Here is a 13,340-nt window from a genome sequence, read left to right on the forward strand (position 1 = left end):
TTTTAAATCCACCTGAGCAGAGAATATCAAATCACAGGCTAATTATAGGTGGTGGGCTATAACTTTTAGTGTACTGAGAGCGATAGCAATTCTGTAATTTACAGCAAGGTCTGGAATGTGCTGGACAAATGAACACATTGACTTGTCAGCCTGGAGTCACTGGTGCACCCTCAGGTGAATGCAAGAATGAAAGAAGTGAGAATGATTTGTAAAAAGCAGATTTTTTTTCTCTGCACCCTAGATTTTCTCCGCTGGATTGCCTGGGCATAATAGAGTTACAGTTTTCAGAAGAGAAAGTGCTTCTTTTTGACAGCAAATGCTGAATCAATGGAAGTGAAAAACCTTGTGAGATGTTTTGTCAATATATCTGAAAACTGTTTTAATTCATTCATTTCAATTTTTTGTAAGTCACAAGCAGTTGACAGAAAGTATTTTCATCTTGTCAGAAGGAAAAAGGTACACCTGTAGAAAAAAAGGTGAGTTTTGGTTAGAAACATCAACTTTTCTTTGTAAACTGTGTGGAAGAGAGACTTGGAAATATTAAAAATGGCCTTGGAACAAAAATGCAGAGTTTAACATTGTTAGGATTTCAGTTCCATTGCTGTATTAAGAATCAGGTTCATCTAAGCAAATTTTGGGAGCTGTCACGCTGCATGCAATATCTAGAAAGAGTCTTAGCATGGTAGTTTTGAGTGAAAACTTTAAATTTGTTTTTATTGTGTATAAAGTAACACTTCACAATATACATTCTGATTAATGCACGCTATAGTCACTCAGTGTACAGCTCTGTGCTGTGACAGATGGTTATTGTGAATTGCAAGATGGAGAGGCTGGAAGAATTTCTTGACTTACTTTCAAGACAAGATTTCCTTCACGCTTGCTGTCACATCAGAAAATATAGTTGCACCAGAAGATGAAGTGCCTGGTCTTGAACAACATGCTAAGGATGCAGTCTTTGCAGGGGGCATGACATTTTAGCAAATATTTTGACTTTTACGTTGTAGTTGAGCTGGCTGTTTCATAGCTGTCTCCTCAATTGGCCACATTTACAAAAACACTTCGTGAGGTTCAGACATTTAAAAACAATTTTGTGTTAAACTATGACAGTGTATTCAGTCTTCCTTGCAGATCAAGTTTTCTGAACTACTCATTGTTTTTGTTAGTTAATTAACTGCTGGCTACTTTCTGGGCTCTCCAGTGGACATGCATGTTGAGGTGTAGTGTCCCAGGCTGGGTGCAGCCTTCTGCCTAAAGCCTCACCAACAGCATGAAACTTGTTTTTGTCCTGTGCAGCCCAGCATTACTGAGACCTGTCTTTGGCACAGTCTGGGGATGTTGACTCGTTTCTAAGTGGCCACCGAAACAGAAACTATTGAACGTTTTCTTTAAAATAATACAGTAAAGCATAGACACACACTGAAAACAATTTAGTCTCAGACTGGGGAAACCCAGTTCTCTTGGTATCAGAGGCGCAGACAACATGTTTTCAAGGAGTGAGTTGTTTGGAAGGAAGGAACAGGAGAAGCAACGTTGTGCTAATGCTGTGTTATCCCACTGAGCAATCCTTCTGTCTGCTGTATGGAGAGGAGTGATTTGCAGTGCAGTGAGGGAGGGCTCCAAAGGCTTCAGCAAGCAAGTTGATTAGGTAACTAGACAGCCAGGGAGCCAGTGATGGGCAAGACGGGACCTACCCAGCATCGGATGTGAAGCAGTTGTCCACCACAAACAGTCGTGGCAGGGTGTGCATCAGTACTGCTGTAATGCTTTTTAGTATCACTGTATATATACCTGCAGTTATAAACGTATTATAGGTCAGGTTGTAATTAACCATTATAAATCAATATTTACTAGCTGTGCATAGCCTCTCCTATCTTATAAATTGCTCTGGCACCTAAAATGTGGAAAGTAGGCTGCTGAGTGGAATAAATCATTCCTAAGGCCTTTTGAAGGTTTTGCTTGAACAGAAATACCATGCATCTAATTCACAACTGCTGATGCATACTATACAGTGTCAAACTTTGGCGACTGTACATCATTGGATTAATCTTTCCCTGCAACAGTCTTATGAAAATATATGAAATGTCTAAATCTACCTCATTGTCACCTCCTGGCTTTGTGGAGATTGACATAGAAATGTTAATGCCTGGGAAAGATAGAGAGATAAGATGGAGCATACTGCCGTAATCTGCAGCGAAGGTGACTCATGAAAACTGGATTGTTTTACCTAATCCTGTCAAAATGCCTCCTCAGGTAAAGTAGGAATGTAGTTAACATGGTTTTGCCATGTCAGTCTCTTCCTATTTATGCTATCCTTGTCTTTTATATGGCACTTGAGCTAAAAACTACCCCATCTGTTTTTTGACTCTGAGATGTTGTTTACACTGACACTACTGCATTTTAATTTTAATGTCAGATCTTACTGATGAGCGCTTATGGGTGTGAAATAACTCTAGCCCTTTCATGAGGTGACTTGTTAGACATCAGAGATACTGCCAGGATAAATGAGCCCATATGAAGTTTTCTGGGCTCTAGAGCATGACAAACGATGCCTCCTCACTTTTTGCTGCTGCTGGCAATCTTGAGGTTGTCTTAAATCATGTTCTTTTCTTTTTTGCTAAACTTTGGCTGTGTTTGTCTCATCCAATGGGATTTTTAGACTAAAGAATGCCTAGCTCTCTTGTGCTGCCTCCTGGCTCTCCAGCCTGGAGATTATAGGACTTCAAGGGTGGGTTCCACCCCGTGCCCACAGCTCTGTAAAGGAGCTGCTCTAGCATTGCTACCTTGCTTCTGCTGATGGGGAGAGGGACAGGTCAGAGGATGTGAGCCTGAACTGTCTTATTCAGACCAAGCAGATAGGTAAGTACAGAACAGCCACAGATGTTTTGAGTCTGAGCAGGATATGGCCAAGAGTGGGATGCAGGCTTGGTTTGCACCCCACTTTGTGGTGGCATTACACGGTAGCTCTGCCTCTGTTCCTACTTGGGGAAGGGCTGCTTCTATCCTGCAACACCCTTGGGCAACTCTTCAGAGAACAGGTGGCTGACTGCAACCCTCCACTTTGGGTTTGTGCTGAAGGCAAACTGCTGGCCCAACACGAAGGGACTGTTAAGTCAGGTTGTTGCCTGAAAGCTGACCTTGAAGAAAAGACTGCCAGTGTTGATAGGCATCTGCAGGGCAGGTATCATCTCAGAGACGGCATCCTGGATTGAGATAGCCGACAAGAGACACCAAATCCGCAGGATTCATGTGGTACCTTGCAGCTGTCTTAGAGGAACAGGGTCTGTAACATAACCAGGAGACAGCTCTTTGCTGCTCTGTGTATCGGCACCTTGTGAGATGCTGGCATTCAACTATCAAATGATACCATTCAGTTCAGCTGAAATGCTTCATTAAGATATCAAGCAATGTATTTTTCCACTTATGCTATGAATCTTTTGTTTTGCATAAAGCCACATATATTTTATTTTTTAAAGTGTGTGAGAGGGATTCTTACTGTGTACTGTTTGGATTTCCCAGTAAATATGCACTGCTAACAGCAGTTAATATGCTCTGCTGCTCTCCATCTGCAGCCACATAAGACAGAGGTGGCTGCGCAGTGAGCTCCTTGAGACCAGTGTGCAGTGTGTAATGGACACCCGTTGTCTGCAGAAATCAATTTATTGCTTTGATGTTAGGAAAGCTGGAGAAGTATGACAGTCTGATCAACCTTGGCAGAAGTGGCCACATCCTGTAAAGGATGTATGAATTCTGGTTGTGTGGAACATGGATGTGAAATGCCTGGGGAGCTTGTCCTAGGAAGCATTCTTGGATGACCAGGAAACTTCCTTAAACTACTTCAGTTTTGGGGCTATGGTTTTTGGTGGGGCTTTTGGTTGAAGCGTTGTGAAAGAAAAAAGATGGGAGTTGACTTGGATGAAAGTGTTGTGAATGTAGCTTCTGGTGACAAAACAGTTTTCTTGCAAGGACAAAATACATTATTTAAAAAAAGATGCTGAATATACTAGCTTAGTACTCCCTCTTTCTTCACATATAACGTGAAAAAGTATTGTGATTTGTATTGACAACACATTAAGCCAGCAGACCGAAGTTCTAGAACCTGTATTTGAGGATTAGAGGTGGGTGTTATTTGAGGATTAGGGGTGGGTCGTATTCAAACAACATGGTCTATGGCTCTTTGAAATAGCTGGTTTTATTTATTTATTTATTTATTTATTTTTAATTAAGGTTTTGGCTGGTTTAAACATTCTATGTTAAATCTCTGGCTGAAATGGTAAAAGCAAGTGGGGAAAAAAAACTGTTCTGCTTTTAAAATTCCTCACGTAACACCAGAACTGCTATGTTATGTCAATTGATGCCAATATTGTTTGTTATAATGCAGAGGATTTTTAATAATAAAAAAAAGGTAAACAGCTAACCTGGAAGATCTCTGTGGTGCTGTGGTACATCAGGGACAAGGAATAAGCAATGCAGTCTGATCTAGCTACTGGTGCAGTGCAATACTGTATTTGGTAGGGGTTTTAGCTAGCACTGTAGATCAGAAAAATCTGGGAAGTGTATTGGTGTGGTTACCTACAGGGCAGAGTTTAAAGCACAAGTACAGTGCATTTTGGTGATGATTTTAGAACCGAAGAAAAAGCACTTTGAGTTTAGCAGAATAAGCTCTTAATGTATTGCAAGGTCTGTCTCTCTTCAGATATTATCACATGCAGTCTTTAACAAGCCTATCTTCTCCTTGGTGGAGTCGCACTGCTGACGTCCTGCAAGGCCTGTATCTCTAATATACCCAGAATGGTCAAATTCTGAGTAATTCAGACTTCTGTGATTATAATAAAACGATGGAGTGAGATGCTTCCTATGAACTGCAGAAAGCAGGAGAGGCAGAGCTTAGTCCTGTCCCATTTCCCTGGCACAGAGCCTCTTTGCCTTATCAAACCGAATGCAGGATTAAAACATCTGGTGTCTAGAGAGGGGGTGATAGGAACTGATGAATGACATACATGCCTTGGTTTATCTGTGTAATCAGATAAGAGGTGCTCCTAGCCAGATATTGTCTTCAACGGTGGATAGATATTAAGGGAGGTGGGGGAACATCCAAGAGGCACAGAGGGGCTGCTTCCCAGCCCCTTTCCAGGAGCTGGCATTGTAGTGACTCCCTGGGTGGGAGCTGCAGGCTGAATGCTGTCAGTCACATCCTTCACAAGCCCTAGGGATTCATCACATCTCTTGAAACCGTTTGTGCTTTTTTTGACCTTTGACCTTCTCAATGTCTGGTGGCAACAGGTTTACCTTGTATGGTTTGGCTGGGGAGAGGTGAAAGGGAAAGGAGGACTTGGCTGAATATACAGCTAATTCCAAGCGAATTAAAAGGCAGGCTTAGATTAATAGTGGGTGGAAGGTGTTGTAAGGAGGAATGGAAACAATAGGCAAATCAAGTGCCTGCTAGACAGGCAGCTTTGTTTCTCAGAAAATCCATGAAAAACAGCCTTTTCATATATATATATGTGTATATATATATATATATATATATATATAAACTGCCTGGGTTGGGTAAAAGGGAGCTGAGGGGGGTTTCTGCAGTGTTGTGGAGGCTGGCTGGCAGAAGAGCCGTTGACTGGTGGTGACCAGGAGGAAAGAACCAGTGATGGAGACTGGCCTACCCAATACGCAGGTAGAGAGAGCTAGTTGGCTTAATAATGCTTGTCAAGGCTTCCAAGGTAAAAGCAGTGTACAGGCAAGAGTAAATAAGTATATGGGCTTCTAGTCCTATTTTTTCCTGGAATTTTGTGTGTCTTGGTGAAAGAATAAAGAATAAATATGCTTTTTTTTAAAAGAAGCTGGATGAGTGTTAGCAACAAGATTAAAAACTGTCATTCCTGGGATTACCTGGAGACTGCAGTTCCCTCTGGGATTATGTGCAAGGTGTATAATCTTCTCTGGAAAGTGGTAAAGACAGGAGTCTTTACATTCTGGAAGCTGGCACCAACAGTTCTTAGAGCAAACAGATGTAGAAAAATGACACTGTTTTGAACCAGGAGAACACTTTCTGTGAGTTTGAGGCTGTCCTGTAAAAGCGAAGACGCATAAAGTGAAGAGAGCCAGAATGTTTAGACTGCTGGCAGTATTATCTGAATTTGGATTGAGATTCCTGTGGGACTTGAGATAATTCCGGCACGTTTTACACTGATTTTAAGTTTTCAAGATTTCCCCAGTGAACTCCTGCTTGCTTATGTTCTGATGGTTTGAGTTTATTTTTTCCCTCTTGGGCCAGTCAAATCACACAACCTTTGAGGCTGCTTTCAACTTTCAAGGCTGTTCTTTCAACATGGCTGGGGGGGAGGAGGAGAAGCAAAGATCACTTCCTATTTTTGAAGTCATTCAAGCGAGTTGCATTTAGACTATCACCCTCTGGCACTGCTTTGAGGAAACTGAGAAATGCTTACATGAAACTTTAACCTAGGGAGGCTTAATTTTTTTTTTCAGAGCAATGGCATTTGTTTGCCTGTTATCCTCTAGGTGTGCTGGAGTTTCATCCCAGCTGTATGGTGGTGCAATACAGTGTTGTGTAAAAGTAGAAGAGTGCAACATAAATTAGGTTCTCAACCTGCATCATCCAAGTCTTGGTTTTCAATAATATGCCCAAACAAGCAAATAAGTCAGACCCCTCTTAAAAGCCAACACCACCAAAAAAACCCCACTAACACCCCAAACCACTTAAACCAGAGCATTACTAAAAGACAAGGTATGAGCAGAAAAAAATCTTCATCATATGGGTGAGATTAGCTGGTAATTAAAAAGCCAGCCAATTTGAGTTAAGAGGTGGATTAATTAGATAAAACACCAGGAAATCTAATTTACTCAGCAATTTATTTTTAATCCAAGTCAAGAAGATTTTATCATGGCTTCTATGAAGCTTGTAGGAATCCAGTCAAATTTAATTATACTCTTGTGTAATGACCCATATCTCTTAAGTTTTATGGTTATAATTTATTTTATTTATAAATAGATGTACACTTAAGATCTAAAGAGTATCAAGACCATTTGATAGGCAGTTCTGATGTGTTAATACTGAACCTGGAGAGGGAGACTGTTTTTTCTTACCCTTGAACTACAGCTGTTAGCATGAAGTACTGAACTATCTTTACTCCTTCCTGTGTATCAAAAATATTTCTGTTCGTGGTGTTAGAATTGTCCTTTTACCACTGGGCATTTAATTCTCCACATAAGGGGGACAGACAATGAACGCATCTTCCCTGTATAGCACTATATGAGCACTATATGCTTTGAAGGCTAATTATTTTCCTAACCACTTTCTGGAACATATGCCTTAAGAAAATGCATGTATCCAAAATTAAAATTGCTCAGACTGAAACTGGGTACTGGTGAAGGCTCTGTAGATAAACTTAGTTGTGCAGCAGTAGATGAAGCTGTGCAGTAATTAGGAGCTCTGCAATAGGGGTAGACAGGAACACTTTTACTGAGTTTCCTGTATGACTTGAAATACTTACTTTCACAGAATGGTTGAGGTTGGAAGGGATCTTGAGACATCATCTCATTCAACCCCCCTGCTCAAGCAGGATCACCGAGAACATGTTATGCAGGATGGCATCCCGGTGGGTTTTGAGCATCTCCAAAAGAGACTCCACAACCTTTCTGGGCAGCCTGTCGCAGTGCTCTGTCACCCGAACTGTAAAGAAATTCTTCCTCGTGGCAGTGAAACCTCCTGTGTTCAATTTATACCTGTTACCCCTTGTCCTATCACTGGCTGCCACTGAGAAGAGTTTGGCCCCATCCTCTTTACGTTGTCCCCTCAGGTATTTGTAGAGGTTAAGATCCCCTCTCAATCTCCTCTTCTCCAGGCTGAACAGGCCCAGCTCGCATAGTCTTTACTCAGGAGCATCTGTCTTATGAGGAAACAGCCCAGCATTGATGCAGTTAATTCTACTTTATGGAGGTATGTGGAGACCAAGCACCTTCAGGCCTGTTGCATGGTCACAGATTATCCAGGGTGATGATTAGGAGGGACTCAGTCACCCTGTTCCCTATACCTGATGGTGAGGCGCATGTCCCAGGCTGTGCATCAGGTCCTAAAGGGCTGACTTCTGCACCTCCTGCTAGCCTTGGGTCTGTGTAGGTAATTCATGCTTTGATTCTCTTAAACAGGAGTGGAAAACTAAACTTGGGTACGTGTTTTCAGTGTTCATCTCTGTCAACAAGAGGTAACTTTGGCTGAAGAATGTATGAGAGACTGGAAATACAGACTTAGCATTATTCCAAAAGTGGCAAAGAAGGTTCAGGAACATTGGTTGTTAAAACTTTGAAATAAATATTTTCAATTACACTGTTCTTAAACCTCCAGTCCCCGGTACAAAAAAAAAATCCTTCAGAAGTAAGCTAGAGAGTGACCTATAAAGGGATTTTTTTTTTTTTGATTTGTATTCCCTTAAAACACCTTGGTACTCTATTTTTTGCATGAACTGAATGAATTTTTAATATATATTTTGGTTCTACTACCAACCCAATATATAAATTATTCATGCAGATCTACATCTCCAGATAATTAGAGGGAACATCCTGAGTAACATCAGAGGTGTTGATGCTGGCATAGCAGAGGTGACTCAGACGGCAAGAAAAACTTGGTGCAGCTCTGCTTTTGGAGTCAGCTATATCCCGAAAAGAGTTTGCACGACCAAAGAAGTGGTTGTTGTAACTGGACTTGTTCAAAAAGCAAACTTCTGTTCTTTCAGGTATTCTGCTTTTGTGGGTCTGCCTTCGATACTTCTTACTGGCGCTGCAGATAAGCCCTAGATGTGCTTATTCCTAGTGGCTAGATACTGGACAAGATGGTTTGGAGTGATGTTCTCAAAATACATGTTCTGTATCCGTGGGCATAAGATTCAAATGCTTTCAGGCCTCACATGTTAAACTGATGTTTGTGCTTTAAACCTTGCCTGCCCCCACCCATCATCCACCCAACAAAAAATGATCAAATGAATGATGTTTTACAACCATTACAATAAACTAAGTGCTTAATCCCTAAGAATGTGACCTTCTTAGAGGTGGGTGAAAGGAACTGGAAAATCTAAAAGTCTTCAGGGAAAAGGAATAAAACCTGTCAACAGTAGTGTCATCTTCCTGGTGAGAGTCTGTAGCTTGGTGCTGCTTTATCTGCAGATGGCCGGGTGGTGTGTCCTGACTGCCTGATGCTTTCCTGCCACTTCATAACTTGACCATGGCAAAGAAGCCAAGCTGGCTGCCAAGGAGTGAGGCTGCTCGGGGGTTAGGTGGAAATGCCAGGCTGGGTGATGTGCAGCAGCTGTGGAAGCTGCCCTGTCAATAGGGGATAGTCCTTGCAGGATGATGCTGAGTGAGTCCTGCAGGTTTGACAACATAAGTTGAAAAAATAGTTCATTAGCGCTGCAGGAGTTTTAGATGCATCTATCTTGTAATTTTTATTTTTACTATCAAAGGTAACTCTGAGAGCATGATTTGTTTGTGCTGTTGCCACATTCTGTTACTTTTTGGTAGCTTTTTTTGGGTCCCCTTGGAGTTGTCAATTCAATGCTCAGTGTAAATACTAAACTCATTAACTTATTCTTTAAATCCTTCATCAGTTTCTAGATAGGGCACAGGGCCTACTTAGGATACTGTGAACAGCGTAATGTAGCTCTCAACAGCTGTATGAGAAAACTTAGGTGTTTCATGGAAGCAAGGGATTGGGAGAGGGAAAAAAAGCTTAGAGATCTATTCAAAATAGTTCTATGTTTTGGTCTGTAAATTTAATTCATGGTGCGATACTATTTAAAAAAAAAAAGCCTATGGATTTTTTTTTCCTAAAGCTCAGATAGTGATGCTACTCTAGGGAAAGGTAAATTACATGCAAAGGTAAGTAATGTCCTTTCCTGGGACACTTATCTTAGAACTGCTTATTTGTAGGCAGCTTTAAATGCGTTATGCCTAAATAATTCTGTGACCACTGTATTTGTCTTCACAATGGAGTCTAATTGTATACTGAGGCTTTAATGTGAGTTATTTCACATCTCTGAACTGATCAGTGGTGTGACTGAGATGTGACTGGCCCAGATGACAAAGTAATCAGCAATAGGAGTAGAACATGGGCTGACAGGCAGGTCGCAGCTGCAGAGTCAGCATCAGGATTGAAAAATCTGTGCTCTGTAAGAGAAGAGGGCTACTGCTTACTTCAATGCATCTTGGAGCACTGATGTAAATTGTAATGGATTTTCATCCAGATTTCAAACTAATCTCTACAAAGGGGTGTTCGTCTATATAAATCAGACATTAATCTACATTTATGCTGCTGTTGGCCAATTGTGATTTCAGAACTTCTTTCAGTAATTTACAGCAAGTTCTTTCTTTGACCTCCAGTTGTATTATGTGAAACTTGAGTAAATGCAGCTGTATTTGAAGACCTGTGTTACCTCTAGCTGAATTCCATCCTTCATCTGCTGGAACAGTGGTGGTGTGTTGATAGGTCATGTTTTTCAAAATTACAAGGTGTATTACGTGAAACAAGAGGCTGTAGGCAGCAGTCTGTCCTGCCATTCCACCAGTGCACATCTTTATCATCTTGGGTGCTGTTCTGTGGTTGAAGGGCAAAAGGGCTCTTTGTTACCCAGAAGACCTTCCCCATCCAACGGTGAAGTGAAACCAGCAACTGCAAATCAACAGACTAGTGAGGGAAGTAGGAAATCAAAGCTAATAAATATAAATAAAATGCTAAAGTAAACTTAGATGTATAAAAAGAGTTAAAAATTAAGTAAGAAACTCAAGACATGTAGGGGAAGATAAAAGCAGAAGGGAAAAGAGTCCTCATGTAGCAGGTAGGAAAAGCTATGACTTTAATGTTTCCAAGAAAAAGAACAGTTATAAGCAGAATTTTTAGAAGTTGTATAACTTTTAATAAGGATGCACAAAAGTTAAAAGCTCTTGGGAAATACCTGTTCTATAAGTAGAAGAATTTAATTAAAGTCCATCTTACATGGTTTTATAGGAAAATAACCCTAGGCAAGCCCAGAGCTTGCTTTCAGATTGCAAGTTTGAATATAACTGCATTAATTTAACTTCTGTAAACTTTTAAAAGACACCTGATTAAAAAGCAGAGTGTTTTGGTTCTTAAGCATATGGACTAGGAATGCACAAAGTGACTGATCTCAAAGGCAGATGACAGTAGGGTGTCATTGGTTTGGTCTAGGTTCCATGATCAATGTCAGTGATTGCAAAGTAACATAAAAACATTCCTAGCAGTGTTTGGGACTGATGTGTGAGTTAGGGGAGTGCTAAATAAAGTTTAACTGACATGGTAATCTGCATCTTTTAACTGGGCTACTTGAAGGGTTTTTAATTTAGTGAAACAAAACCTAGGTATTTGGAACATTGAATTCTGCTATTCCTGCAGTGTGGATTTTGAACACTAACTCATTGTCTCTACTGCAAGGAGGAATTAACCAGGCAACTCTTCTTAAAGCCATTCTGTCCTTTGGTACACAGAGCAAAAAAGCAGGGTCTTTGTCACACCCTTTACAGTCTAAGTTTTTACATGAGCTGGCCTTTCTGGGGATAAATCCTGGTCATTTAGCTCTGGAAATGAGTGTAGATAAACACCGTAAGAGTGCTCAAAATGAATACAGGAAGGGAAATGAAGCTCAAGTCATGCAAATTTCCATTAGAAAGGAAGGAAAGCACATTTGTGTCCATGAGACACCAGGTCTAGGGTACTGGTATATTGTTGCTCATTTTGCTGAAACAGGACTGAATAGCCTTTCTGGAAAGGTGTTTTAAGAAGACATGAGTTCTGCTGAGGCTGACCCAAATGTGCTGGCTGGTTCCTTTCCCAGTGGAGGGGGAGCCAACCCACACCAGGTTCCCATATGGAAGCGATAGTCACTTGCTATCCAGGGTCAGCAGTGGTTGCTGAGGGAATAAAATCCTGTCTCCACTGTTCTCTTCATATTTTTTGTCTTTATCTGAAGTAGTAAATAGCAATCAATTGTAGATCTAAAAATAATTAGGGTTAGGCCACTTTACTGGTTTGGTGTGTCTACCGTACCTTCTCGTCTGCTGCTGTGTTGTACCTGCCACCTGAGATGCCATCGCTGTTTCATTTTTGAGGGACATCATCCCCATAGTTGCTTTGTGTGCTTGTGATGTCCTTTCAGAAGTGAAGGGAACTTCTTTTTCAGTAGTGGCTTGCATTTCATCTCCTTTTATTGGGATCGGTTCTGCTCAGAGGGAAGATGTCTCTGCTAGTGCCCTGGCTGCCTTCCTGTGACACTTCCATTCCAGAACAAGGGACCCCATTGTACCTGGCCCTGCCCTTGTTGCTAGATAGTTGCTTCCAAGGACACGGATACGTTACACAAGAAACTGAAAACTTCCATGTAATAGAGAAGAATGTGCACCAAACCTAATTAAATCTCTGCAGGTTGGTCCCAGTTTCCCAAGTAAATGTTACCACCCTTTTTCCCCAGAACAGTTCAATACCTCACTGCCTTAAAAATGTGTTCATTCTGTGTGTCCCTTTCTTTGCTTTAGGCTGTCTGTTGTGTTTTCTTTGGGTATTCCAGTTTAAAAGGCTCAGACTTTTCCTCTTTCAGCAGGCTAACTCCTTTGCAGTATTCACAGTTTAATTTTCATGCCCTCCTAGCCTCTGACCAGGTGTTAGCTTGCTCCTCTTGATTGAAATCCTGCCTAGGTTGACCTTAATGCTTCTCCCCCCTCTCTGTGGAGTTGCCTGTTGTCTCTTCACTTGAACTGTAACTTTCCTGGTCAATATTTCTGTTGCTGCCTGAAGACTTTTAATTGCATTGTTGATCCCTTACCCTTCCCTGCTGGGTGCCTGGGCTCTGTAGCTCAGATCTTCGCTGTTCTGCCCTTTTGCTCTTCCAACTCATCAATTTGCTTCAGTTGACTGGCTTCTGTGGATGGCTTCATTGAGTGGCTGCAGCTGAGTCCTTTGTAGTGATATTCAGACACACTTCTCCCTCTCATCAGCAATGAAATGTTTGGGTTAGAAAATATTTTATAATGTTTCTTTTTTTTTTTGAGAACCCTCTGGTCTGTGTCCTAGCATTTCTCTGGCCTACTTCCAGTCTGTAAATGTTGTGTGAGCTGATCTGTTGGTGCACCAGTTTGACGTTACTACTACAGTGCCTCTTGGTCATACCCAACCTTTCAGTAGCTGCAGGTATGTACGTACATATGCACATCCCAGATTCACCTTTGCCACACAGACCACTGAGATTCATTTAATCATTTCCTTTGCCCTTTCTTATTTTAACTTAATAATGGTATAGCGTGATGGAAAAATCAATAATTAGTATGTT

At 41.2% G+C, this 13,340-nt stretch overlaps 1 long non-coding RNA gene across 2 annotated transcripts; it reads right to left on the reverse strand.

Annotated features, from left to right (window-relative positions):
* Positions 1 to 223: 223 nt before the first annotated feature.
* Positions 224 to 12,319, reverse strand: LOC121078483. 2 transcript variants are annotated; one of them, XR_005824591.1, is made up of 4 exons: positions 12,065 to 12,319; positions 10,437 to 10,672; positions 5,884 to 6,062; positions 224 to 462 (listed from the first exon to the last, which is right to left on the reverse strand). It is a non-coding gene; the product is annotated as an uncharacterized LOC121078483 (long non-coding RNA). The 2 variants fall into 2 exon arrangements; XR_005824592.1 differs by lacking the exon at positions 224 to 462 and adding an exon at positions 2,483 to 3,280.
* Positions 12,320 to 13,340: the final 1,021 nt, after the last annotated feature.

This window comes from Cygnus olor, chromosome 15 (genome assembly GCF_009769625.2).
Source record: "Cygnus olor isolate bCygOlo1 chromosome 15, bCygOlo1.pri.v2, whole genome shotgun sequence".
Taxonomy (NCBI): Eukaryota; Metazoa; Chordata; class Aves; order Anseriformes; family Anatidae; genus Cygnus; species Cygnus olor.